Below are 14,955 nucleotides of genomic sequence, written 5' to 3'. Positions count from 1 at the left end.
GCCCCTTAATGCCGTGCGCCAGACAGGGTAACAACAAGTACCATCTTTTAACGTCTTTTGGTATGACGCGATCGGGGATCGAACCCCGGACCTTCCGCTCTCCGTGCGGACGTTTACCACTAGACCACGGAGGCGGTCACTTGTGTTAACATTGAAACACCAATGTCAATATCAGATAGAGCCACTAAACACGCCATCCCGAACATTTCTAGACTGTCGATCGATTCTATGCTGGACAAAAATAATTCCTTCCTAGATTCTACCCAGATGTATTTGAAGTGTTGCTTGGTACAAACATTATCTGTAACACTATCTACTACAGACTCTGACCGGAAGGTGGTAGGAGTCAGCTCCAGACATAATTGTCAAATCTGCTGTTTCTTCAAACATCTCTGATGAATACACCACATTGTCGTTAACGCTACATCCGTTAGGAATGACAAAAGTGAAATCTTGTCATCTGTTCCCAAATCTACCGTTTAACATATGTATATGTCGAGTGCTGCACATAGTTCTAGGAGTAGGTTGTTCAATGCTTATTACAGAAACCTGGGTAAAAAAATACTATTATTATAAAAGAATTGACAACAAATCATCTTTCATTTAATCAACATCCAGTTCTTACATTATAGTTAAAACTATGGGTCTGTTGGAAAATTTCAAGACAAGTTCTAACAGCTCATGTTGTAAGATGTCAATACCATTATTGTTACCCCGACGTTCTCACCATCTGGAGGGTTCTGGGTGAACATACGAAAATACATGCATAACATCACTAATACAATTGAATATTTCCTCTGCAAATATAAGACATATGCTATTTTCTGAGAAATTCGCAGCAATATTAAGCTAATGAATGTCTTACTAATACGACAATTCCACCTGATACACGACCAAAATAAGATATTTTTACAGTAAGAATGCTGAATGTTTTAAAATCAGGAAACACATGGTGAAGGTCTGTAGCCGAAGCCCATGTTTAAAGCAACGCAGCGACATCAAACGAATTTACAAATATCATAAGATCTCCATTTTGTTTTCTGAATTTGCAAGTCCATCTATGCTCCAGGAGATAAATGACACATTTCCTTTAGACTTGGGTCCCTGGCCACACCTCCATCTACGCTACTTGGAGGAGGTTCTCACAGTGTCTTTCGAACCTGATCGTAGAGGGGCGGTCGGGTAGTATAGTGATTAAAGCATTCGCTCGTCACGCCGAAGACCCGGGTTTGATTCCCCACATGGGTACAACGTGTGAAGCCCATTTCTGGTGTCCCCCGCCGTGATATTGTTGGAATATTGCTAAAAGCGGCGTAAAACCATACTCACTCACTCACTGATCGCAGAACCCGTCTGTTGTTTCCATCAGTATATCCCCTTGCTCGGATAATCTCGGGGAGAGTAGCCTCCCCTGCATCACAATCAGCTTGTTTCCCTTGTAGTTCTGTTCTCGCTGAGCTGAGTAACTCGTCTCTTTGGTTCCTGGTCAGATCGTTGGCAATACCAATATTTATTTATTTCAAATCCTTGCGAAGTGTTGATTTTTGTGTCATTGCTGGCAAATCGTACAATAACTGGACGCGATTTGCTCTCAACCCATACACAAAGTCCATGCGCAGATGCAATGGCAGTTGTCTGTATTGTAATCCTAGCAAACTGAGTTCCATATCGTATTCTTATTTTCATTCGATTTCCTAAAAGACATGCTTAAGTGCCTCTATTTGTTCACTAAAGATTGTCGGTCCTGGGTTTTGTTCAATGTCTCAAGAAGCACAAATGAGTAGACGTTTCAGAACAGCACTGTTTACCAGGTTACAGAAAGTGAAAGGTCTCCACATGTATACGATGACCTATGGTAAAACGGAGTTGGCATTTTCGAGAAGTCATATGCCACCTCTAATTGGTCTTCATCTATACACAATACACCTCAGGTCAACACGAGTTGATAACACTGGAAAAACTGGAGTTTTTCCACTTTTATCAACCCGTGTTGATATAAACTGACGTCCAAAAGAACCTTTACCAGAGTTTGAAATCACTCTTGCTCAAAAACAACAAAACTACCATGCATGAAGTAAAGTGTATTCAGAAGATCAATATTTCAACATAATCAACACTGAAAATGACAATCATACCGCGACCGAGAATGACGTCAGAGCCCCCCCAAAGTTGGGTGTGGTACAAAACTCGAGCTTTCACAATCATGGACAATAGGCAGAGTACATAAACAATCGCTCACGTTCAACAACAAGTCATTAGTAGCGTGTGTGACCACCAAATGCCTCAATACACGCAAAAACTCTTCGACGCACAGACAAAAATCAGTCGTCTGATGAGGTCACGTGGGATTTGACGCCATTCTTCTTGGAGGGCCAAGATCAGTTCTTGCCGGTTGGCTGGAGAGTGTGGTCGTTGTCGAACACGACGATCCATCAAGTCCCAGAGGTGTTCTATGGGGGACATGTCGGGTGAGCGTGCAGGCCACGGCAGGACGTTGACGGTGTTGGCTGCGAGGAAGTTAGTGACAATTCTGGCTGTATGGGCTCTAGCGTTGTCATGCTGATAAATGACACCACGTGGCTGCTGTTGGAGAAATGGTAGGACAACTGGACGAAGAATGTTATCCATGTAACGCTGAGCTGTCAAGTTTCCGTAAACGATGACCAGCGGTGTCCTCTCCTGCCCACAGATCCCTCCCCACACCATGACACTCCCTCCATCATATGGTACGACCTCCTGCACGCAACACGCCGCCGTTCGTTCACCCCTTCGGTGGTAAACACGTTGTCTTCCATCAGCCCTAAACATACAGAATCGACTTTCGTCAGTGAAGACAACCCTCTGCCAGTCACGTCGTTGCCAACGTCGTACAGTCCGGTCCCATTTTAATCGCAGACGACGATGTATGGTCTAAAAGCCCTGATTCCATGAGCCCTGATTCTCCTGGCCACTGTCTGTCGACTAACCCTGTGACCTTAGGCATTTGTCGCCGATGACGTCACTGTCAGGAAGCGATTTCGGAGGTGCAAGGTACGCAAGTACCGGTCATCATGGGGCGTGGTCACCCTGGGTCTGCCTGTTCTTGGCCTGTCAGCGGTCCGCCCTGTCTGTCTGTAACGTTGCATCATGTTGGTAACGGCAACACGGGAGCAACCGAAGGTTCGTGCAGTATGGGCGTGGGTGGCTCCCATCTGTACCATACCCAAGGCTCGTTCACGTTGTTCGACTGTGAGTCGTGGCATTTCTTTTGTGTTTTTTTTATCACTGTGGATGTCTGACTTGCCGTTGCAATCGTTTTATACACTTATCCGCACGTGCATTTGCAGTTGTCCGTGGTGCACGTGTTTTTCACTTTTTCGCGTGTTATCTCGCAAACATGTAACAGACGATTAACATTTTCTGCATACACTATTGTTGTATTTAGGTTATGTGTTTAAGATAGACTTCATCAAAAAAAAATTATACTTTGTCTGAAATTTATATTTTCAGTTGGTAATGTTTCTTTTGGACGTCAGTTTATTTGATGTTAAAAGACACGCGGGTGAGATTTTATTTATCATCCAACATCATTTTTCCAACCTTTTCAGTTTGTAGACAGTAATAAGACTTAAGTGTAAAAAGTACTGATAACAGCTTCATTAGCAGAGCCTTTGGTGATCTCATTTGATTGTGACGTCATGGTAACCAATGACATCACAATGGTCCGCAAAGCATTGTGATGCAATTTCATTGCCGCGATATCTACAATGTAGATATCGCTTGATCTCACCCAAGCGATATCTTCTATGGGGGCCAGTTTTGGATGATATATTATTCAATACGACCACAGAACAGTTCCACTTCTTGAGTTATGTGTGTACAAACGGCGAGTAATGAGGGATGGGGGACAGAACTGCAACAATTTTCTGTGGGGAAGTAGATTGCAGCTCTGCGTTAGATAAACCTATTGTCCCCGAAAAGGTATATTTTACAGTTGTTAAATTATCTTAATGAAGAAAATATCATAAAAAAGAACCCAGAAAGTCTCTTAACTGCAATCTAGACGTCCAACTAATGTAGACGTGCATGCCCTGTACAGGATAACAGCTAAAGGGAAGTAACTCATGTCTCCTTGCAAGGTTAAATTGGGAGACTGGCTTCGGCTGTTTGCGAGGGTCGTGTGGGGGGTGTGTTGCTCGTTGGGGTTTATGTAGGGTCACGCGTAGTCACTATTCTGTCTTTCGGAATTGTATCATTAGAAAATAAGGATATGGTCAGTCAATAATATTTTGTTCAATGTATTTTGCCATATTATGCCACGTTGGATGCGCTCAAGGTGGCGCGTCAAAGTGGTGGTTGCGTTTTGGCGAGCTAACCGCCATGTACAGCGATGTACAGCAATATTGAAGGCGAACACATTCGAAGAACCTTCCACAGACGCAAATTTCCTGAAAATTACCTGACACTGAAGTAATGAAGCGCAATCACATTGACATGACATGAGTAGAACAACGTCATGCCCCAGTACAGCCATTGCAGATGCTTACTCCTGGCCTGTTTACCCTAGACTTACCCGACGCTTCGTTCCTCCAGACATTAGGTGCCAGAACTATCAACATTTTGTTCACGTTTCCTCACAGTGCCAAAGACAAGTGCCCGTGTGTGCTAGATGTAACGGTGATAAGGTTGAAGATTGTGAGACAGGGGGACTTCTAAATGTCGGAACTGTGGGGTTGATCACAGAGCTGTTTACAACGTCTTTGAGAAGGGGGCAGATTTAGAATTGAAAGGCTGCTTGCATTGTTAAGATCACCACTCCTCCTTAGGTATCTGCTTTAACCTCCAGCACATTAAGTACAAGTTGAGAGACATGCTGCAGGTGCTGCTAGAGCACCCGTTGTTCCACCTGCTATGCTTTTTGTTTTCTTGTAACTATCGGATCCATTAACCAATCACAGATCAAGGACCTTCGGCTCAAGCACCAGTTATATGTAGTTCGGCCCTGACATTCATAGTTTTCTTGTTTGAGGTCAACACAACCACTAAAGAAGAGCAAACATTTGAATACAACACTAGTTTTATATTTCTTAACCTATTTGCCCTGGCATGCTCAAAGTCGCCCATAGTGAACAGCTTAAACACTTTCTCTCAAACATGTAATTTCAAAATAAATGGTTAAGTCAGATGTTGGCAGAACAGATGACAAGTAATCCAATGTAAGCAATCCCTATAGAGGGGATTGTGATGATTTTGTCAAATGTAATTTGTCTTTCAAGAACTCACATTGCCATGACAGTCTTTGAAGCATACGCTGTAGTGATGTTTTGATGACGATAACAGGAAACCAAGTGTTAATAGAAATTGTTGAGGTATCTGGCGACCTATATGTGATGATATCGCAAGTAGTCTGTTCGTCCATCTAATAAACCTTCAGTGTTTAATGTTAAAAGGCCAACATGGCAAGGAAAACGGCTTATAAGAAGGCACCACTCTCCCATGTGATTTGGCGACACCTTACATGTTACACCTTACTGCCCTCTCAGCCAATGCTAGCTTATTATGTGCATACCAAATTTTTATTATCAGATTATCTGTATCATAAATTGCACGTATTTGAAATATTAATACATGTTTCTTATTCCTAATAAATGATATTTACGATATGGAAACAGACGAGGTTAATAATCTCTCAAGATATATTATCATTTTTACAATAATTGATGTTGGAGATGTTTTTTCACTCAATGAAGAACCTTTAGAAACCGCGTATGTATACAATTTGTGAGTGAACCGCCCAATTTGTTACATATTGTGCCATATGACTTACAGGAATGGGGGAGATCCATCATGAAAAGAAACATTTTCATTTTGCCAGTAACTTGCAGTCATATTTCCTCTTTCTGGAGGCGAAAAGGGGAACCCCTCCAGAAGATAGCATTCATCTGACCTGAAGCGTCCAGAAAACGCAATGTGGATCGCCTGAGACTTCAGGGTCATGGCTCATGAAGTACATGTTTATGCAGACTATGGAGTCTTTGCTGTTGCTGTAGTAGGGTGGACTCTGAGCTCTGTGTATACCAACCGCCTCTGCCCTGGGTACCCGGCCTCTGTCCTGGGTACCTGGTCACTGCTCTGGGTACCTGGCCTCAGACTGATGCCTACAACCTTTTCCATCTCTGTTTGCAGCCGTTTCTGAACTTCCGGGTGGGCTGCCATCACCTGAGCTACCCATTGGATGGTCAACGTCGCAGTGTCAAAGATGCGCCAGACATGTCATCAAGCATTCCTTGCAATCTCTCTTGGGCCACACCCCTGATCTCTCACTCACTACCAGCAGCCCGTCGCACATACTGTCGATGGAGAATCTTACGATGTGCTCATTGACCTTCTTAACTCTCGACTGGTTGCAAGAAGCCTGAAAAAATTTCAAACAGCATCATACGACTCTTGGGCAAAGTCGTTTGATCAAAATTACAACATTCAAAACCTTAGCAAAGCTTTCAAAGCGTTTAATGGAAGACATGCGGATTCTAAAAAATCAAATTTGATGCTTCAGGGTCAAGAATGATGTCTGATGCAATTTTGATTTGTACCATAAGTTCCCGTGTTTCTTAGTTAAACAGGGGCGGTCGGGTAGCCTAGTGGTTTCAGCGTTCACTCGTTACGCCGAAGACCCGGGTTCAATTCCCGACATGGGTACAATGTGTGAAGCCCATTTCTGGTGTCCCCCGCCGTGATATTGCTGGAATATTGCTAAAAGTGGCGTAAAACCATACTCACTCACTCTTAGTTAAACAACTCACTTGCCTTGGCATATACACTCACTTTTTCATGAATCCTCATATTTTGATAGAGATTCCACCGCCCTTTTTCGTTTACAGGATTTCGTGAGGTATGTGCATGCGCCAAGCCATTAGTTTCTGGTTTGCTAGCCATTGGTACTGACAAAGAATTTTACTCTCTATCGGAAGCTTTAACCCAACCTAATTTATGGTTGATGACTCTTTTTGGATATCTCCGGAAGCCTCTGTAGAAGTCACATTGAGTGTTTATCAGTCTCAATATATTTGGATCAAATGGCCACGGGTCATGGTCTGTTGGTTTCAAGTTTGCAAGTGCCAATGCCAAAGTTGAACAATCCCCGGCGCGATCCGGCAGGCCTTGGCAATAAAAACACGGTCGGTAATGTGACTCACCAGAATGTGTTTGACATGGCCAACTCTCTACACATGGACGAAAGCGAAAACTCTGAGGGTCCAAGTAATTCCAGGGGTCTCAAAGGGACAAACTTGGTCAACCAAAACAGTCAAGGGGCCAGGTAAGAACTAGGTCAGAACAGTAATTTGACAACCACGACAGCATCTGCCACCAGTAGTACGGAACTTGTAACACAGCCATTGGTATCACAGCAATACGATGAAGGACATTGATGAAACGTTGAGAGAGCTGATGCAGCAGTTCAGTGTTGTCGGGCATTTGGTAATTTCCGGACCTTCACAGGATTTACTGAATGGTTGAAAACAATCCAATTGTTATGACAGTGAAAGTGATAAGTGTGAGCTGACCTGGAACGGAGACATGAGTGCTGATGAAGATGATGTGTCTCTCGTTGTGTTGATGACAAAGTAGATGAATCGGTGCAGGATGCTCAAAATGACTCAGATGATTGAAGATTTACAGTAAATGAATGGCTGGCAAAGCCGATAACTGATGGCCTGTCAAAGGCCTAATGTCTTGAGAAAGTCAAAGAAGTTGTTGCAAAGTATAAACGACCTCGGAACTACACAGACCTTTTGGCTCCTCGTGTCAATGAAGAAATCTGGAATGAGGCCAGATCTCGTACACTACAAGGCATTAAGGCTCGACACATTCGATGTTTGCTTGCCAATGTTACGATTCCCATTACAGAAATGGTGGACAATATCATATCATCTCTGTTGGTTAAAAATGAAATTGGCACCAAAGGCAAAAGATGCCTTGATAATTCTGATTGCAGCTCAGGCTGATAAGAGTGGAAAACGTGGTGAGGCAGTTAAATCACATCTCAGAGGACCATTCAAAGGGCAGTAAGTATCCAATAACAGCCTACCTAAACAAGAAGACAAAAGACATAAGTGAGACAAGGCAACTTATAACAAATGCTTGGCTGGAATAAAATCCCACAAAAGTGACTAGGGTAACAGCTTGAGGAAGATACTCGGGCATGACCATGATAACAGGTTTCACTTTACCCTATCTCATCTTGGTACAGTCGACGTGGTGGGAAGAAGAAAAATTACCATTCTGGGAACTCACCACGTAGACATTGACATGGACATGTCTTTTGCAGCAAGGGGTCTGCACAACAGTCTTTTTTAGACAGGTGCCCAAGAGAAGGAGGGCCATGGAAATGAAACAGCTGCAGATACACAGGTGAACATGTTGGCAGGCAGTTGCCATTATACAATTAAGAATACTTCTGAAAACTGTAGTGCTGGGAAAACAAGGTTTCATGAATCCATTTGACAAGACGTTACTACTGATCCCTGGTTGTTAAATTGTGTAAAAGGGACTGACCTCCCAAATCAGCAGTTTGTGCACACAAGTCAATTCTATTTAGAGATGACGATCACACCTGAGGTTCTGTTAGGAAAATCATGTTTGCCAAATGGACTGAGTACCGCCCCCAGAATTTTTACAAAATGTCTTACTCCAACTTATACTTCTCTGATGGGACAAGGTTTCTCTAACTTGGCTTACATAGAAGACTCGTTTCTGTGAGGATTTTGTATCCAGATTAGATTTTTCAGCTACAGCCCCAAAACCAAAGAGCTTGAATATTTTTTTATGAAAAACACCTTGCAGCATTTTTTTGTGACAGGGATATTTCTTTCTGTAACACCTTTCTGAAGCCTCGTTATTTTTTTAAAGATATTTCCAGGACAATTTATGTTTTTCGATTTTTTGGCTTGCTTTAAAGACCCTTTGGGAGTCAGAGAAGAATGTCCATGTTAGACTGCTTTTAGATAAAACCACAACGATATCGTAGGTTAATAAAATGGGAGGAATAAAACAGGGTTGCAATACTTTGCCTGGAAACCATGTGATTATTGTGTAAGAAAAGGAATATTTGGTTGTGAAAACATATTTGTCTGGAGCAAATTGGTGTTCTTGACATTTTTTCAAATGACAAAGAGTAGAAATTAGATAGAGGTGTTCACCACACTTTTTCAACAATTTTCGGAAGACCACAGCATGACTCGTTTGCATCATGAGTGAACAATCAGTTATGTATTTTGGTACCACGATTGGAGACAATTGGCGCTTTTCCACTGTTTGGGGGAAACTCATTTTACTATGTCTTTATCGCTTTTAGCGCCACAGGCTAAGTAACTCAAAACATCCAGACTGAGCAAGCAGAGTTTCTGATGGTCGCCCCCATGGGAGAATACAGTATTGGTTCAGCAAACTTCTCGAGCTATTGGCCGACTCTCCAAGGATCTTGCCAAAGTCAGCATCCCTTCTGACCTTGGCAAGTCAAACCACAACAGTACACCAACTTCAGCAAAAGATAAGGCAGCATTCAGGTTATCAGGAAAGACCTGGAAAGTGAGGGCATAGGAGAGACAGTTGCAGACATTATATTGTGCTCATGGCATGATTCAACACACATGGGTCATATATCAGCAAATGGATGTTGTTTTGCGCGGAAAGGGCTGCTGATCTCATGTTTGTACAGACACGGCCTCAGTAATTCAGCATTAAATACTGCTTGATCTGCGGTCCTCAGTTGTGACACTCCAAGGTAGTGAGATTTATGAAAGGGGGAAAAGAATTTATTGATGTCTACTTCTTTATTATCTTTATTATGAGGAACACCATGTTTGGTGTATATACTTACTCCTTCATCAGATGAATAAATGCTTTGAAACAGAGAACATATATATATTAGGGCTGGACGAGTCCAAATTTACTACCCGGGTACCCACCCCCTATTACCCGACCCTACCCGGGTACCCACCCCCTTTTACCCGACCCTACCCGGGTACCCACTGTCGGCCTTAAGAGATACAAAATTTCCGATATTTTCCGAAATTTGTTTTACCACAGCACTTGCAAAACGTATTTAGACACATGTATTAAATGATCTGGTCATGCATACACTGAAGTTGACTTAAGTTATATCTTTATTCAACCATATGAAAAGTCAGAAAGTCTTGGTGCATAGTCAGAAAGAAATGCAAGCATTCCTGACTTGCTGTGTAACCATAGAGTTCTAGATAACTTTTTGTCATTAAACAATATATCACATGACTAACCAGGGGCCTGGGTTGTCCCGTGGGTACCCGGGTCCTACTCAGTACCCACCCGACCCGGGTACCCGAGTTACCCGTCCAAGCCCTAATATATATGTACCTGTAAGAACAACAAAAGTAATAAGATAACAAAGGTGGAAACTTAACAAAGGAAACCCCCAGTTAATTGGAGCTGATGAGTGATTAGCAAGGGACAAGTGGACGCCAACACTTAACAGTGATATCGATAGACATCTAGAAGGCAGGAAAATTCAAAATATTAAATTAGCACTGATTGGTAATAGCTATTAGACAATTGGAAAACGGGAGGCCATGGGTAATTAGCACTGACAGGTAAACGAAAGGAAATGGCTTTGGACAAGGCAATGGAAGCCAACTTGATAATTAGCACAGACAATAATCAAAGCAATAAGTCCCCAGCACTAGGCAGATAGGTTCCCTGGTCACGGTTCATGGCTGGCTGGTGTCTCCTGATGTCAATGGCTTCTTGTTGTTTTCTGTTGGTGGCTTCCCAATTGATTAAAGGGGTATTCAACAAAAGACGTTCTTGCCAAAATGCAATGTTACATGGGAGCTGTGTTTTCTGTCTTTTCTGTCAACAACATACGGACCATGCTACCAGGCACATAATGGTTGACCAAGGATAGGCAAAAACATTGAGATTTTTTAGCCAGGACTGAAATTTCTTTCTCTAGATGTTTTGTCATAATGTACAAGGTCAAAAGAACTGAAACCCAAGGACTCCTGAACTGACTCCCTCACAGCAAACAACAACAAATGAATGCCTTCACCCCAATCCTTCTCAGTCTCAAAACTGTAAGCCCTAATCATATTCCTAAGAATCTGATGAAAGCCCTCTATAGCTCTCTGGGATTCAGGATAATATGCACTGGGCTTATTCTGAGTTATGCCTAACTGGCGCACAGCCTGTTGGAAAACACCTGACATGTAATTAGAGCCCTGATCAAACTGAATAGTCCTAGGCAAACCAACCATGGTTAAGAACTTTACCAAAGCCTGGATGATAACCTTTTTTCCGTAAAGGAATAGCCTCTGGAAACCTTGTGGAAGGGGTGGATTTAGGCAAAAGACCAACACAACCAATGATGACCCTGCTGAAAGGTTCTTCAAAAGCTGGAATGGGTTTCAAAGGAGCGGTTGGGATTTTCTGATTGGGCTAGTCAACCATTTGACACACATGGTATGTTTTGCAAAATTCAGCCACTTCATGTCGCAAATAAGGCCAAACGAAATGGAACAGAATTTTATCACAAGTTTTGATAACACCCAAATGACCTGCCAAAGGAATTCCATGTGCCAAACTCAAGACATTCTTACGATATGAATTTGGAAGAACAATGTTATAGAAAACCTTCCATTCATTATCAGGAGGTACATCTTGTTGCCTCCATTTCCTCATCAAAATGCTATCCTTGACATAATAGCAAACTGGAACCTTGTCAGCTTCTTCTAAAGAGAGTGCCCTGTGGGCAAGAACTTTGAGTTCTGGGTTCTCCCTCTCTAACTAAACTATACTCAACAACAAAAGTTCACGTGACACCGATATTTTAGTGTAAAGTTTGGTTTTCAATATTGTAGTACATGTATGGAATCAAGTCACAAAAGCGCAACTGCTACAGAAAAGTATGCATTCCATGCAAAAGTTGACTTTTATGCAAGCCCCATGCATTTCACTACCCAAGAATGGGTATAAAAACATGTGCGTTAACGGGATTCCATATGCATTGTTTGGCATCGTGCTGACAACAACCACTCAAAAAAAAAAAAAAATTTCGCAATTATTCAACATTACGAAATGCCACGCCTGTCCGAAAATGAGCGTATGCAGGCCATTGGTATGCTTGAAGCAGGATCGAGTCAACGTGATGTTGCAAGACAATTTAACGTCCACAGAAACACCATTTGCAATTGGTGTTCATGGCAAAATTGCCAACAGGCGAATGCTGGACGGCCATGCAGATGGTACACGTTCTATTCACTGACGAGTCTCGTTTTCACCTAAGCGATGGACGGATTGGAGTGTACCGACGTCGAGATGAATGTAACGTCAATCATTGTGTCATGGAAAAAGAACGGTTCGGGGGCGGCAGCGTTATGGTATGGGGTGGGATTACAGCAAGACAGAGGACCCGTTTGATACTGGTAGAGGGAAATCTCAATGGACAGCGCTACCGCGACGAGTTCATCGGCCCTGTTGTTCTACCGTTTTTGCGTCGTCATGGCCCAGGCATTATCTTTCAACATGACAACGCCCGGCTTCATATTGCTCGACTTGTTCAGGAATCTCTTCAACAAAACAACGTGAATGTCATCCCCTGGCTGGCTCGCTCCCCTGATCTCTCACCAATCGAGCACATTTCGGATGAGATGGATCGGCGCCTTCGACGTCAACCACGTGTTCCACAGACACTCCAGGAACTTCGCAACATGCTCCAGTAGATATCCCACAGGACTGTGCGACGCCTGGTCCATTCCATGAGACGAAGATGTGTTGCTTGCATCGCAACCAGAGGTGGACACACACGCTATTGATTTGTAAATTGACATTTTGGCATGTTCATGGTTTTTTTAATGAAATCACGCATTTTCTGAAGTCAGTATGGCAAATTAAACCATTTGAACACTTACAGTAGTCTTTTATCTGTTGCAAACCGAAATTGTTTCAGATTTGGTAAAAAACATAACTTTGCATTAAATCGTATTCAATGTCACATGAACTTTTGTTGTTCAGTATATTTTCCCAAAAGATTGGGACACGGGGATTATTATCCCAATGCATATGAAAGTATCCTTCTTAGAAAAGGATAATTACAGAGCTATTATTTTTTTGAGTATTCTTTCTAGGGTCTTTACATCTATTCTGAATGAGAGAATGGTATTCTGGGTCGGTGCATTCGACAAAATATCGGAGAGTCATTCTGGGTTTATGAAAGGGTATTCAACCACTGACAACCTAATTGTTTTAAATGCTATTATTCAGAGATATAGATCTATGTCGGGCAGAAAATTATATGTAGCTTTCATCGATTTTTCGACGTTCTAATCTGTGGGAAATTTTTGAAAGAGAGGGATCAGCAGAAAGATGGGTAGTATGCTATTAATGGACGTGTCAAAGAATAACTTAATATCAGAAAAATTAAAAAGAAATTTAGGTGTTAGACAAGGATGCGTCTTAAATCATTTCATATTTCAGTTCTTTATCAATAACATTGTACACTCAATAGAACAGGAAGGGATCACAGCAACAAAAAGCACACAAAAGAAATGCCACGTTTGACAGCGATTGAGAGAGAGAGAGCCGTAGGAATGCTCCAACAGGGAGCTACGCACCGCGACGTCGCCAGAAGGTTAGGATGCGCGCGGATAACCGTCACCAGGTTAATGCAGCGATTGCGTCAAACAGGTCGGACAGCAGACAGGCCGAGAACCGGGAGACCACGGGTGATCACGCCTATTGAAGACCGCCACATCCGGGTACTTCACCTTCGGAACCGCTTCGTAACGGCACGGACGGCACTGGGACATGTGTTAAGTCGACAAACCGTGTACAGGAGACTGCGGGCACATGGTATCCGAGCACGTCGCCCCTACCGCGGAGCGTTCCTGACACCTCAACACCGACTCAACAGACGGATATGGGCCAGGCAACTTCGACGGTGGCAACGGTGGAACTGGACACGTGTCATGTTTTCTGACAAAAGCAGATTTTGCATCTTCAGGAACGACGGCCGGCAGCGTGTGTACCGAAGAGTAGGTGAACGTTTGGCACCGAACTGCATCCATCAAGTCAGGCCATATGGAGGCGGAGGTTTAAGGGTTTGGGGTGGAATCTGCGGTGACGTCAAAACGAGACTCGTCGTTATTCGAGGAAACCTGAATGCGCAGCGTTATCGTGATGACATCTTACAACCAGTTGTGGTGCCATTCATCCATCAACAGCCTAATGGTATCATTTTCCAGCACGATAATGCGAGGCCTCACACGGCAAGGCTGACCCAGAACTTCCTAGCAAACGCCAACATTCACGTTTTACAATGGCCGGCATGTTCACCGGACATGAACCCAATCGAACACATGTGGGACATTCTCGGCCGCAAAGTCAGGAATCGCCCTGTGCCTCCAGTTAACCTCCAGGAATTGGAACAATGCCTCCTCCATGAATGGCAACGCACCCCCCCCTTTCCCCCCCCCCCCCCCCCCCCCCCCCCGTCATCAGCCCGTAGACGTGTACTAGAGTGTATTGACGCTCACGGTGGACATACCCGGTACTAACGTGACTTTGAGACGTGTGTTGTGACATTTTCCACACTTGACTCATTAACTGTGTTCAAATGAAATTTTCATTTTGGACCCCCCGCGTCTTTACATGTCTGTCCTCATGATTGTGATTACAATGAATGTTTGTACACATACTGTGAAAACATTACTCACAAGTCATGCCCATTTGAAATGTCTGTATCGTTTAGTTTTTTGGTAATGTCCTTTCAAACACGTGGTATCGTTTCTTTTGGACATTAGTTTAGATATTTCTACCTTATTTTCAGATACTCTTAATGGACTACAAAAGGGGCTTAATAAATTAATGATTGGAGCATGTCTGTTAATATTTCTAAGACAAATGTAATATTTAGATAAGAGTAGGCGTGAGAAATGATATTTC

The sequence above is a fragment of the Haliotis rufescens genome, unplaced genomic scaffold, assembly GCF_023055435.1.
Source record: "Haliotis rufescens isolate VD_foot unplaced genomic scaffold, xgHalRufe1.0.p SCAF_11, whole genome shotgun sequence".
NCBI classification, from domain to species: domain Eukaryota; kingdom Metazoa; phylum Mollusca; class Gastropoda; order Lepetellida; family Haliotidae; genus Haliotis; species Haliotis rufescens.
The sequence above is the reverse complement of the archived record's forward strand: the minus strand, read 5'-3'. Positions refer to the sequence as shown.